We start from the raw sequence: 16,503 nt of genomic DNA on the forward strand, positions 1-16,503 counted from the left end.
TAAACTGCACTACACGTGATACTATTCTACTACTATAGATTTAGTAAAGCTGGAATGGTTTTAGTAAAGTTAGATCAGCTGACACTGAACCCCATGCTGAGTTACACAGCAGTGAAGTCACCAGTGTGCCCTGGTTGTGCAGTGACATTCGCTCTATTAGTATACCAACACCTAGTAAATAATGTTTACATCCTTTGAGAAAAGTTTAGATCAATTAGAATCTCTGACCCCAAAAACTGTGTAGATGAAAAAAGTCATTCATAGTGACAGTTGCTGAGATGAGATCAATACTAATTTTGCCCACCATCTTTGTTTTAGTACTTGGAATTGAAAGCGTGACAAAATTAACTTCAATAAATGAATAAACTGGTGATTGAATGGGATTATAAAAGAGGCAGCCATCTTGGATTTTTGCGTGGTTAACTCCCTTTTATGAAAGAGTGCTCCTTTGAGAATGTATGTGCCAAATTTTATGCTTGCATGATTAAGTGAACTATTTTGGGTCATTTTTGCATTTATCTGCTCCACTATAGCCCTCCCTGCAATGCTAAGCCCTAGATTTCCCCAGGTTCAGGGGCTTTTTTCAATTCATTTCGGTTTATTTGTTACTATCATAATTATATATATGCAGGGAATAAGCGTTAGTCTATGGGTGATACTGAATGTTGTCAGATTGTGCATGACTTACCTCACAGATCTGTTTTCTATGTGTAGCTTCCAACCCCTCGACAGTGAGGTGGTGGTAGTGTCGATGTGTCAGCAACTCCCCCAAAATGACAGTGTCAGTGTCGAGGGTGGACAAGACTATCTTCACTGTCTTGGGTAGTGTGTCTGGCAACCAGAACAGTGTCTGCGAGGAACAACGTTACAGTGACCAACACAACAATATTATCTTGATAATAGCATACACTACTGGTTCCCATATGTTCCAACAGAGAAAGCAGAATGGATTCTGTAGTAGATGGAAACCTTCATCACTTCAACAAACAGTGGGAGGCAGGAAGGGGGGTTGTTAAGGGCAGTGGCAGGCAGGAGGGAGGCTGGAGGAAGGGTGGGGGTAGGAGCAGTGGTTGGCAAGAGGGAGGGGTGAGGGTAGGAGCAGTGGCAGGCAGGAGGGAAGAGTGGGTGGGGGTAGGGTCAGTGAAGGGCTGGAGGGAGGGTAGGGGCAGTGGCTGGCAGGAGGGAGGGTGGGGGTAGGGGCAGTGGCAGGCAGGGAGGCTGGAAAGAGGGAGGGGCAGGATGGAGGCTAGAGGGAGGGTGGGGGGGCAGGCTGGAGGGAGGGGGGGGTAGGGGCAGTGGCAGGCAGGAGGGAGGGGCGGGGGGCACGAGTAGTGGCAGGCAGGAGGGAGGGGGGGTAGGTAGGGGCAGTGGAAGGCAGGGAGGGAGGGGGGGGTTGGGGAGACAGGAGGGAGGGGGTGGGTCAGCAGGGCAGGAGGTGTGGGGGTGGGTGGGAGGCAGGATGGAGGGGTGAGAGATGCAGGAGGGGAGAGGCTTAAGGCGGCAAGACATGAGGGGCAGAGGGAGCCAGTAGGAAAGGGACAAGATGGGAGCGGCAAAGGAAGATTCTTGATACAAAAAAAGTCATCCACCTTTGTTGTCTTGCCTGGTGTCTCCATTTTGTTGAGGCCATCTATCACTATGACAACGACAAGTTTTGCCTTCTCTGCCCTCTGCAAGCATGTCTGAAGATCTGCGATGATCTCCTGAACATCCAGTTTGGTGTATCGAGTGACCTTGTCCTTCACATCCAGGTGTTGCGTAACTTCCACTACAAGTCTCCTCAAGATGTTCACAGCCTCTGACCAACACTCCCACATTCATCATCACGATATACTCCCAATCTTACATTCATCATCACGATATACACAGATTAGGAATGGCTGAATCTTACTATTGTCAAGATATAGTCCAACAATCATCACGCTATATACATTAGATAAGGAATGGCTGAATCTTACACAGATAAGGAATGGCTGAATCTTACTATATAGTCAAGAATCATAGTCCAACAATCATCACGTCAAGATATAACAATCAGATACACAGATAGGAATGGCTGAATCTTACTATTGTCAAGATATAGTCCAACAATCATCAAGATATAGTCCAACAATTAATGCTATACACAGATAGGAATAATCTTACTATTGTCAAGATATAGTCCAACAATCATCACGCTTATACACAGATGGAATGGCTGAATCTTACTATTGTCAAGATATAGTCCAACAATCATCAATGCTATACACAGATATGGCTGAATCTTACTATTGTCAAGATATAGTCCAACAATCATCACGTTATACACAGATTAGGAATGGCTGAATCTTACTATTGTGGCTGAATCTTACTATTGATATAGTCCAACAATCATCATACGATTAGGAATGGCTGACACATTGAAGATATAGTCCAATCATCACGCTGAATGGCTGAATCTTACTATTGTCAAGATATATCAATGTCCAACAATCATCACGTCAAGATATAGTCACAGATCAATGATAAGGCTGAATGGATATAGTCTCATCACGATACACAGATCTGAATCTTACTATTGTCAAGATATAGTCCAACAATCATCACGATATACACAGATAAGGAATGGCTGAATCTTACTATTGTCAAGATATAGTCCAACAATCATCACGTTATACACAGATAAGGAATGGCTGAATCTTACTATTGTCAAGATATAGTCCAACAATCATCACGTTATACACAGATAAGGAATGGCTGAATCTTACTATTGTCAAGATATAGTCCAACAATCATCACGTTATACACAGATAAGGAATGGCTGAATCTTACTAAGATTCCAACAATCAATAGTCCAACACAGATATGGCTGAATCTTACTATTGTCAAGATATAGTCCAACAATCATCACGTTATACACAGATAAGGCTGAATGGCTGATATAGTCATTCACACAAGATTCTGCCATGCATCATCCCAACCCATCATGTACTATGGTTGGCTGACACAATTGTTTTCAACAATCTCCAGTGGATTTTGAACAAATAAATAAATCCTTTTTTTGACTCCAAATAATAATGCAGAAATAATAATGCAGAAAAATGAGAATGAGAATCTAAACCCAGACTAAGTTGTTGTTATTTAAAGTTAAGTTAATTTGTATCATCCTGTCATGTATATTTCAGTCTCAAGAGATGGGGTAAAAAGCCTTTTGGATCATACATTCAAATGATTTAAACATATTTATTTCCAAGAAAGGAACCGGATTGGTAAGCAAGCATAAGCTTATATGAATACTGCTCCGGGATACAATGGAAGGAAGAGTAAACATGTCATGATGAATGTACAATTTGAACGATATATAAATGTTGCAAAAACGAGAAATAACGCCAATCATTGTTAAACAGTATGTGCCATATGAAGAAATTATTTTGAATCAAATCTGCCTCTTAAATATATAAACGAGTGCACTGAGATTAAAATTTCTTTGTTTACTATCGAGGAACAGCTTTGGTTTCCAAACAAAATTGATTTTAGGTCCAATCCTTTAGTATAAAAATACATAATTTGACGTATATCGTTGTAAAGAGTACATGAGAAGAAATAATGAGCAGTCTTTGTAGTTGTGGCCACAAGAGCAAGATGATGTCGGAGATATAAATCTTTCATATTTGTGCACATTAAGGTCACTACATTCAAGTCGTAGACGAGAATGTATGATTTGACAAAATCTGCTACCGAAATTTAAAATGACTGTAAATGTTAGAATTGTTTAAAGGTACATTTTTTAATCTCGATAGGCACGCTGATTCTCTATGTTCAGCTGGTAATTACTTACATATTTTAGCAGTATCTGGAAGAAAGGACCTTGCATAATTTACAGATTTACAGTTTATAGTCTGAAGATTTGAATCACTGTGGAGATTATAACCAACGATATCTGATACTCTAGGCAGAACAAGGTTACTAAGGTAACTTGGCGGAGTGTTATTGACCATTATAAAACATATAGTCATTTTATGAAGGTATCTTCTACGACACAACTGGTGACAATTAGTTTCTTTGTATATTTTATGATGGCTGGTACCACAAACAGCACCACACACGGTTCTTAGAGCATCAAGATTGAGCTTTTCAAGTATATCTGCTTGCTGTTTAGTACAATTATCCCATGTGTGACTGCAATAATCAAAAACTGGTAATATGAACTGTTTGTACATGGTTTCTAATGTTTTTCGGTTTAAACAATATTTGAGACTTCTTAGACAATTCACCATTGTGCAACCTTTTTAGCACAGTCGTTAATGTGTTCATTCCATGAGCAATCATGCTGAAGTATAAGACCTAAATGTTTATGACTTTGTACGGAATTAATGACATTAACATTCATGGTTAGGTTAGGCATTGGAGTAGGTTGCAATTTATGAGTAAAGCATATTGACTCTGTCTTATTGGGATTAAATGATACTTGCCATTTTTTCTGCCCATTCGGCAATTGGAGTTGGTTGCAATTTACAAGTAATGCTTATGCATTCAAGTCACCACCTGTGTTATCGTGTACATTAGATTGTTTTACACCTAGTTCAAACTAAGTGACGCTGAATTCATTGTTATCCAATCATTTGTCAGACACCAGAGATATCTCTTACAGATATAATGACTGTACAGCAGGTATGAGATCTTATCATGGAATATAAGGATGTGTTGGAGAAAATCGTTTACAGCAACAGAGTTCAAATTGCAGCTAACACACATAGCAGCAATTTGACATGTGATATTATTCTTGGGTGTTAAGGATGTGCGGAATGACTGAATTTGTCCTACAAGACACCATTTTAAACTTGAACATGATATACTTCTTCTCTGACTGTGTATGTTCCATCTATTTGAATGCAGATTTTGATGTTTGGAAAACATTACAATTGTGGTTCTAAGTACATAATTGGAAGAAAGACATAAATACAAAAAGTTACAACTTTATGAATAGCAATTTCTGATTTATTGCATTTAAATTCTTATATTGTTATCAAGCTAGACATATGCCTCTATTTACTCAACAGCCTCTACAACACCAAGTAAAGTTGTCAGTTATGTTTGAATAATTAGGCATACATCTACTAATACATAACTAATTTACCAAACATTTTAGTTTCATAACTTACTTTTGGCATGCTTTATGAAAGGTCATACTTAGGCCACAAATTGAAGGCCTAGGTAAAATATCACCAAACTGCTGTATGTGTGGTAGACATAACTGAATATTTAATTGATCATACACTATTTCAGACATCTGCCATTCAGATCTCAGTGTAATCTATGTATTGATGTCACTCTATCAAGGTTTGCTGGAACAGACATCATTGTCATCATAAAGAACATGTACACACTTACTGTCACTGAACTGGCTGCAGCCGATGTAGTGGCTGATGACGATGGCTTTAGGCTGGATCTTCCTCACATGAGCTACCCAGTTGGCCAGCAGTGCTGACTTGCCTTGCCCTGCCTGACCTGTCACTACCACTCTTTCTGATACACCTGGAACATACCACGCACAGGACTGACAACATGCCACACACAGGACTGACAACATACCACACACAGGGCTGACAACATGCCACACACAGGACTGACAACATACCACACACAGGACTGACAACATACCACACACAGGGACTGACAACATACCACACACAGGACTGACAACATACCACACACAGGACTGACAACATACCACACACAGGACTGACAACATACCACACACAGGACTGACAACATGACAACATACCACACACACAGGACTGACAACATACCACACACAGGACTGACAACATACCACACACAGGGTGTTATGGCGCGTACTAAGGCCGGATATCAGTGTTGCCGCTGGACAGCCAGTTGGGTGAAGCATATCTTATAAATGGATCATAGTGTGGTTGCCTGTCTGGACATGGCATTAATGGATATGACGCGTTCTGGTATCATATCATCGGGTGATCAGGTTAATGCCGGAATTAATGGATCGCCGAAGACGGAAGGAAGATCTGACGTTTTCGGTTGATCGGTGATGGTAGATGCGTGATCAAAGAGATTCAATAGGCGCAGGATAGATAAAGGTTGATTAAAGGAATAGGGATGAGTTGAGCGTCTTTGGCATTGCGTTGTTGATTGGATCCGTCGTCGTTACCGGTGTTGCGTATCGTTAGTGGATCGCCCGTACCGTGTGCGTATGTTGGTGGGTGGTCATGGCGAGCATTGTTGCGTGTTGGTGGTCATACGTACCGTGTGCGTGTTGTATTGGTCGCCGTAACGTGGTGCATTATGTTGTGATTGGTCGCCGTGCCATTATTGCGTATGTTGTGGTGGTCGCCCATGGCGTGTTGCGTATGTTGTGATGGTCATATGGCAGTATTGCGTATGTTGTGATTGGTCCGCCCATGACGTATTGCGTATGTTGTGGTGGATCCGTCAATCCGTACCGGCGTGCGTATCGTTGATTGGTCGCCATGAAACGTGTGCGTATGGTGGCGGTGGTCGCCGTAACGTGTTGCGTATGTTATTGATTGGTCGCCCGTAACGTACGTATGTTGGTAATTGGTCACCCATGGCAATGTGCATGTTGGTGGTCATATTACCAATGTGCGTATGTTAGTGATCCAAATCATCCATACCGGTATGTTGGTGATTGGTCATATTGTGCGTATGTTGGTGATTGGTGCCCATAACGTGTGCATATGTTTATTGGTCGCCATGACATTACGTATGTTGGTGGTCCTTGTACCGTGGTATTGATTGGTCATATGAAACGTATGTTGATGATTGGTCATATGCCATTATTGCATCATGTTGGTGATTGGTCATGATAACGTGTGCATGTTATTGATTGGTCGCCCGTAACGTATTGCGTATGGTGAAGTGGTCATATGGCGTGTGCGTAGTATGTTGATTGGATCCGTCGTCAGTACCATTATTATGTTGGTCTTAAAACGTATTGTTGTGATCAGTCTTAATGGCGTATTGCGTATGTTATTGGTCATATGACGTATTGCGTATCGGTGATTGGTCAAATCGTCATGCCATTGCGTAATGTTGATTGGTCGCCCGTAACGTGTGCGTATGTTGGTGATGGGTCGCCCATCGACGTGGCGCGTATGTTGGATCCGTCGTCCGTACCGTGTGCGTATGTTGATTGATCATATAACGTGGCGTATGTTGATGGTCGTATGACGTGTGCGTATGGTGTGATTGGTCTTATTAACGTATTGCGTAGTGGATCCGTCGTCAATTACCAGTGTGCGTATGTTGATGGTCGCTATAAACGTATTGCATATGTTATTGAGGTCGCCATCAGCATGTGCGTATGTTGATTGGTCAAATCATCCGTACCATTGCATGTTGTATTGGTCACCCATAACGTAGTACGTATGTTAATGATGGATCACTTGCATGGCATTATTGCGTATCGTTATTGATTGGTCCTTGTAACGTATTTTATTATGTTAATGATGGTCCATCATCATACCAATGGCATATGTTATTGGTTAAAGTCTTACGTAACACGTAAATATTTGGTTGTATATTGTGATGATCCATCATCCATGCCATGTTGCATATATTGGTGATTAGTCAATCATCCATAACATGTATTGCATGTTATTGGTTAGTCACCCATGTAACACGTGTACATATATTGTGATAGTCAATCATCCATACCATTATTGCATATATTGATGATTAGTCACCCATAACATGTACATATATTGTATTAGTCCATCATCCATAACACGTGTACATATATTGTGATAGTCCATCATCCATGCCATGTACATATATTGTATTAGTCCACCCTTAACAATGTACATATATTGTGATTGGTCACCCATAACGTATTGCATATATTGTATTAGTCCATCATCCATGGCGTATTGCATATATTGTATTAGTCACCATAACATGTACACGTATTAGTCACCCATATGTTATTGTATTAGTCACCCATAACATGTACATATATTGTGGTCAGTCCATCATCCATGCATATATTGTATTAGTGTACATTATAAGTATTAGTCACCCATCATGTACCACCCATAACATGTACATATATTGTATTAGTCACCCATAAGCATGTACATATATTGTATATAGGTCAGTCCATAACATCCATATATATTATGTCACGCCATATGTTATATATATTGTCCAGTCACCATCCATAACGTGGCATATATTGTATTAGTCACCCATAACGTATTACATATATTGTATTAGTCACCCATAACATGTACATATATTGTATTAGTCACCCATAACGTATGTGGCATATATTGTATTAGTCATCATCCGTACCATGTACATATGTTGTATTAGTCCATCATCATACATATGTACATATATTGTATCATTAGTATTGTATTGTATTAGTCACCCATAACGTGTACATATATTGTATTAGTCACCCATAACATGTGCATATATTGTTATTACCCATCACGTGTAAACTATATGTTATTATTGCAATCTATATGTACATATATTGTTGTAGTCCACAACCATAACATGTACATATGTTATTGTATTAGTCCGTCACCCATAACATGTACATATATTGTATTGGTCACCCATAACATGTACATATATGTTGTATTAGTCACTCCATAACATATACATATATTGTATTAAATCACCCATACCATGTACGTATATTGTATTAGTCACCCATAACATGTATGCATATGTTATATTAGTCACCATATACCATGTACATATATTGTATTAGTCACCAATAACATTGTACATATATTATACATATGTTGTATTAGTCACCCATAACATGTACATATATTGTATTAATCAATCACCCATAACATGTACATATATGTTGTATTAGTCCATCATCCATACCATGTGCATATGTTGTATTAGTCACCCATAACATGTACATATATTATTATTAGTCACCCATAACATGTACATATATTGTTGCATTAGTCACCCATAACATGTACATATATTGTGATTAGTCCATCATCCATAATTATGTACATATATTGTATTAGTCACCCATAACATGTACATATATTGTATTAGTCACCCATAACATGTACATATATTGTATTAGTCCATCATCCATACCATGTACATATATTGTATTAGTCACCCATAACATGTACATATATTGTATTAGTCACCCATAACATGTACATATATTGTATTAGTCACCCTTAACATGTACATATATTGTATTAGTCCATCATCAATACAATGTACATATATTGTATTAGTCACCCATAACATGTACAGTCAAGTATATTGTATTAGTCACCCATAACATGTGCATATATTGTATTAGTCCATCATCCATACCATGTACATATATTGTATTAGTCACCCATAACATGTACATATATTGTATTAGTCACCCATAACATGTACATATATTGTATTAGTCACCCATAACATGTACATATATTGTATTAGTCCATCATCCATACCATGTACATATATTGTATTAGTCACCCATAACATGTACATATATTGTATTAGTCACCCATAACATGTACATATATTGTATTAGTCCATCATCCATACCATGTACATATATTGTATTAGTCACCCATAACATGTACATATATTGTATTAGTCACCCATAACATGTACATATATTGTATTAGTCACCCATAACATGTACATATATTGTATTAGTCATCATCCATAACATGTACATATATTGTATTAGTCACCCATAACATGTACATATATTGTATTAGTCACCCATAACATGTACATATATTGTATTAGTCCATCATCCATACCATGTACATATATTGTATTAGTCACCCATAACATGTACATATATTGTATTAGTCACCCATAACATGTACATATATTGTATTAGTCACCCATAACATGTACATATATTGTATTAGTCCATCATCCATACCATGTACATATATTGTATTAGTCATAACATGTACATATATTGTATTAGTCCATCATCCATAACATGTACATATATTGTATTAGTCACCATTAACATGTACATATATTGTATTAGTCACCCATAACATGTACATATATTGTATTAGTCACCCATAACATGTACATATATTGTATTGTAGTCCATCATCCATACCATGTACATATATATATTGTATTAGTCACCATCACCCATATACATGTACATATATTGTATTAGTCACCATTGTGTATATTGTAATATGTTATTGTATCACCCATAACATGTAATGCATATGTTAATTAGTCATACCCATAACATGTACATATATTGTGTATTAGTCATCATCCATACCATGTACATATGTATTAGTCCATCATATATATTATTGTATTAGTCACCCATATTAGTCACCCATAACATGCATATATATGTGTATTAGTCACCCCATAACATGTACATATATTGTATTAGTCACCCATAATGTATATATCAGTAGTACGTCCATAACATGTACATATATTGTATTAGTCATAACATCCATACCACCCATGTGTATCATATTACATGTCACCCATATTGTATTAGTCACCATAACATGTATTAGTCATCATATACCTATTGTACATACATTAGTCACCCATAACATGTACATATATTGTATGTCACCCATAACATGTACATATATTGTATTAGTCCATCATCAATACAATGTACATATATTGTATTAGTCACCCATAACATGTACATATATTGTATTAGTCACCCATAACATGTACATATATTGTATTAATCCATCATCCATACCATGTACATATATTGTATTATTATTATTAGTCACCTATACATAACATGTACATATGTTATATTGTAGTCACCCATAACATGTACATATATTAGCCATTAGTCATCCATAACATGTGCATATATTATTAGTAGTCCATCATCCATTACCCATGTACATATATTGTATTATCCATCACCCATAACATGTACATATATTGTATTAGTCAGTCACCCATAACATGTATACATATATTAGTAATATTAGTCACCCATAACATGTACATATATTGTATTAGTCACCCATAACATGTACATATATATATGTATTAGTCACCCATACCATGTGCATATATTGTATTAGTCACCCATAACATGTACATATATTGTATTAGTCACCCATAACATGTACATATATTGTATTAGTCCATCATCCATACCATGTACATATATTGTATTATCACCCATAACATAGTCACATATGTACATATATTGTATTAGTCACCCATAACATGTACATATATTGTATTAGTCACCCATAACATGTACATATATTGTATTAGTCCATCATCAATACAATGTACATATATTGTATTAGTCACCCATAACATGTACATATATATATTAGTCTACCCACAACATAGTCAATATAACATGTACATATATTGTATTAGTCCATCATCCATACCATGTACATATATTGTATTAGTCACCCATAACATGTACATATATTGTATTAGTCCATCATCAATACAATGTACATATATTGTATTAGTCACCCATACCATGTACATATATTGTATTAGTCACCCATAACATAACATGTACATATATTGTATTAGTCACCCATAACATGTACATATATTGTATTAGTCCATCATCCATACCATGTACATATATTGTATTAGTCCATCATCCATACCATAAACTGAATATTTACATCTAGAGCAAACATGGAAATCACTGAATCAGACAACAAAAGAGTCGACAATCTAACCACATGTTTGAAATGAAAGTTAAACTGTACTCTAAGCTCACAAATGAGCAGGAGGTACAACATTTATTTCTGCTTGAAGTCACAAATACACAAATCCTGACAACTCTTCAATTTATTTCTGATACGTTCTAACATGGATTGAGGTTTGGGGAACTAGTTATTGTCACCTTGTTTTTAGTGGCCTCAACTTTACGTCTGAGATTGTGCAGCTTCTTCCTGGCTTCAGTGCTCTCGCAGCGGAACTTGACAGCTCCTTTCTTGTCACCAGCCTTCTCCAGACTTGTTGCCTTTCCATCATCATAGCCCTGTACATGTATACACAACTGTCAGCCCTGTACATGTATACACAACTGTCAGCCCTGTACATGTATACACAACCACCAGCCCTGTACATGTATATATCACAACTGTCAGCCCTGTACATGTATATACCACAACTGTCAGCCCTGTACATGTATATACCACAACTGTCAGCCCTGTACATGTATACAACCACTGTCAGCCCTGTACATGTCAGTCCTGTACCCTGTATATACCATAACCACCAGCCCTGTCATGTATACACCCACCAGCCCATGTATATACCACAACTGTCAGCCCTGTACATGTATATACCACAACCATCAGCCCTGTACATGTATGTATCCCAACTGTCAGCCCTGTACATGTACCACAACTGTCAGCCCTGTACATGTATGTACCACAACTGTCAGCCCTGTACATGTATGTACCACAACTGTCAGCCCTGTACATGTATGCCACAACCATCAGCCCTGTACATGTATACACAACCACCAGCCCTGTACATGTATGTACCACAACTGTCAGCCCTGTACATGTGTATGTACCACAACTGTACATGTATGCCCTGTACATGTATGTACCACAACCACAACTGTCAGCCCTGTACATGTATGTACCACAACTGTCAGCCCTGTACATGTATGTACCACAACTGTCAGCCCTGTACATGTATGTACCACAACTGTCAGCCCTGTACATGTATGTACCACAACTGTCAGCCCTGTACATGTATGTACCACAACTGTATGTACCACAACTGTCAGCCCTGTACATGTATATACTGATGCCCCATAATAAGGCAGGAACGGATATGTCATGACGACGCCCTGTATGTAAGGCTTCATTAGGAACGGACTAGTCTACATGGGATGGGAGGACTCAAGGCATCTACACGATGTGTCACTTCGACCTTCCTTCAACACCAGATTGACCAATGTCTGGATCTCACCTTGTCCCTGAAGCAGAAGCAGGCCGGTGTTGCCCCTGGCTTGTTGAGGTGTCCCTGCAGAAACTCCAGCTCAGTCACACTACAGTCGCGCTTGGTCTTCAGCCAGGGGTAGCGACTCAAGGCTTTGTCAATGTTCTGCTGGAGAGCCGTGTCCTGGAGACCGTGCCACCCGTACCTCTGGAATCAAACAACACTTAGAGTCCACAACAAAACACTCTACACTGTCGAATAGTTGGACAGTGAACAACAGATATACTTCTGATTTGCATATCTATCTGAAAAATATCCTAAACATGTATAATTTTGTTCCACTCTGAGGTTCTGTCTTGGCGAGAAATATGTGCATTTCATACAGGACTAATCATGGACTCCACATTGTGACCAAGTGGGAAGGGTCTAAAAGTGCTGATTCCAAGCTCTTCACAATTGAACACAGGACTAATCATGACCTCCACATTGTGACCAAGTGGGGTGTGTCTACCAGCATAACACACAAGAGTGTGTGACCAAGTGGGGTGTGTCTACCAATATAACACACAAGAGTGTGTGACCAAGTGGGGTGTGTCTACCAGCATAACACACAAGAGTGTGTGACCAAGTGGGGTGTGTCTACCAACATAACACACAAGAGTGTGTGACCAAGTGGGGTGTGTCTACCAACATAACACACAAGAGTGTGTGACCAAGTGGGGTGTGTCTACTATAACACACATACACACACAAGAGTGTGTGACCAAGTGGGGTTGTGTCTACCAACATAACACACCAAGAGTGTGTGACCAAGTGAGTGTGACCAAGTGGGGTGTGTCTACCAACATAACACACAAGAGTGTGTGACCAAGTGGGGTTGTCTACCAGCATAACACACAAGAGTGTGTGACCAAGTGGGGTGTGTCTACCAACATAACACACAAGAGTGTGTGACCAAGTGGGGTTTGTCTACCAGCATAACACACAAGAGTGTGTGACCAAGTGGGGTGTGTCTACCAATATAACACACAAGAGTGTGTGGGGTGTGTCTACCAAGTGGGACCAATTTGGGTGTGTCTACCAACATAACACACAAGAGTGTGTGACCAAGTGGGGTTTGTCTACCAACATAACACACAAGAGTGTGTGACCAAGTGGGGTGTGTCTACCAACATAACACACAAGAGTGTGTGACCAAGTGGGTGACCAAGGTGGGGTGTGTCTACTAACACACAGGAGTGTGTGTGACCAAATGGAGATTATTAATCATAACACACAAGAGTGTGTCACCAAGTGGGGTGTCTACCAGCATAACACACAAGAGTGTGTGACCAAGTGGGGTGTGTCTACTGTATAACACACAAGTACCAAGTCAACATAACAATACAAGAGTGTGTGACCAAGTGGGGTGTGTCTACCAATATAACACACAAGAGTGTGTGACCAAGTGGGGTGTGTCTACCAGCATAACACACAGGAGTGTGTGACCAAGTGGGGTGTGTCTACCAATATAACACACAAGAGTGTGTGACCAAGTGGGGTTTGTCTACCAACATAACACACAAGAGTGTGTGACCAAGTGGGGTTTGTCTACCAACATAACACACAAGAGTGTGTGACCAAGTGGGGTTTGTCTACCAACATAACACACAAGAGAGTATCCAGTTCACTCCCTCTCTCTTATCAGTAGATCTTCCACTCTGGACCAATGCTGAGTACCTTAAGCTAACCCCTAGACTAATGCTTAGTATCTGAATATATATAATTTTGATAGTAACAAACAAGCCCATTTAAATTCAAAAGGAGCCCTAGGGAGGCCAGAGATTCACAACCTGAACCTGAGGAAATCTAGACTTGCTTTATTTAGGGCTTTAGCACTGCAGAGAGAGCTTGGCAGTGGGGAAAATAATGTGGTTCAGGGACTGTGAGACAGACTAGCTAACCCCAGACGACAAGTATTTATAGCTTTATCCCCAAACACTAGCCCATGTGTCTTAAAGGAATCTCCCCATTACCTTAAGTATTTAGGGAAAGATAAACCTTAAACACCCTGTCACATCATCAACATGAAAGTCAAGTCGTTATAGTGAAAGTTATCAATATGGAAAATGCTAAAGAAAAATACCACAAGACGGATGGCAATCCCTGGTAATGACATCAGCAGAAAGTTGGTCCGTCCACTGATTAAGGACTACGTAAGTCATGTGTTAGTAATGTGAGTGTGGGTAAACATTTTCAGTCACATTGGTATTATTTCAGCCAAATTGTGACTATTGAAAGGTTACGCTAAGAAATGCATTTCTGTCATACATATATAACTGCCTACAAAGGACAGTAAAATCACAAGACTTATCCCAGATTTATATCTAAACTACTATCTCACCACGAAGGACATCGCTGTAGATAACAAGGCATTATAAGAATGGGCTGTCATAAGATCACCTACAATCAAAGTTGCCTACATTCCAGGAACATAGGGTCGTACAGTACCTGTGCTACCTGTATGGTATCCTAGCAGCACTTACACTGAGATACAGACGACTGTGTCTGAGATACGGATGACTGTGTCTGACATACAGACGACTGTGTCTGTGATAAGGACAACTGTGTCTGACATACAGACGACTGTGTCTGTGATAAGGACAACTGTGTTCGAGATACAGGACAACTGTGTCTGAGATACAGACGACTATGTTCGAGATGTGTGTCTGAGATAATGAGGCGACTGTGTCTGTGATAAGGACGACTGTGTCTGAGATACGGACGACTATGTCTGAGACACGGACAACTTTGTCTGAGATACAAACGACTGTGTCTGACATACGGACAACTGTGTCTGAGTTAAGGACAACTGTGTCTGAGATACGGACAACTGTGTCTGAGATACAGACAACTGTGTCTGTGATACGGACAACTGTGTCTGAGATACAGACGACTGTGTCTGAGATAAGGACAACTGTGTCTGTGATACGGACAACTGTGTCTGAGATAAGGACAACTGTGTCTGAGATACGGACAACTGTGTCTGAGATACGGACAACTGTGTCTGTGATACGGACAACTGTGTCTGAGATACAGACGACTATGTCTGTGATAAGGACAACTGTGTCTGTGATAAGGACAACTGTGTCTGAGATAAGGACAACTGTGTCTGAGATACAGACGACTGTGTCTGAGATAAGGACAACTGTGTCTGAGATAAGGACAACTGTGTCTGAGATACAGACGACTGTGTCTGAGATAAGGACAACTGTGTCTGTGATACGGACAACTGTGTCTGAGATACGGACAACTGTGTCTGAGATAAGGACAACTGTGTCTGAGATACATCGACTGAGAGATACTGATACAGACAACTGTGTCTGAGGATATACAGACGATACAGATAAGGACAACTGTGTCTGTGATAAGGACAGCTGTGTCTGAGATACAGACGACTGTGTCTGAGATACGGACAACTGTGTCTGAGATACAGACGACTATGTCTGAGATAAGGACAACTGTGTCTGTGATAAGGACAGCTGTGTCTGAGATACAGACGACTGTGTCTGAGATAAGGACAACTGT

The sequence above is a fragment of the Haliotis rubra genome, unplaced genomic scaffold (assembly GCF_003918875.1).
Source record: "Haliotis rubra isolate DU_JTF1 unplaced genomic scaffold, ASM391887v1 Scf355, whole genome shotgun sequence".
NCBI classification, from domain to species: domain Eukaryota; kingdom Metazoa; phylum Mollusca; class Gastropoda; order Lepetellida; family Haliotidae; genus Haliotis; species Haliotis rubra.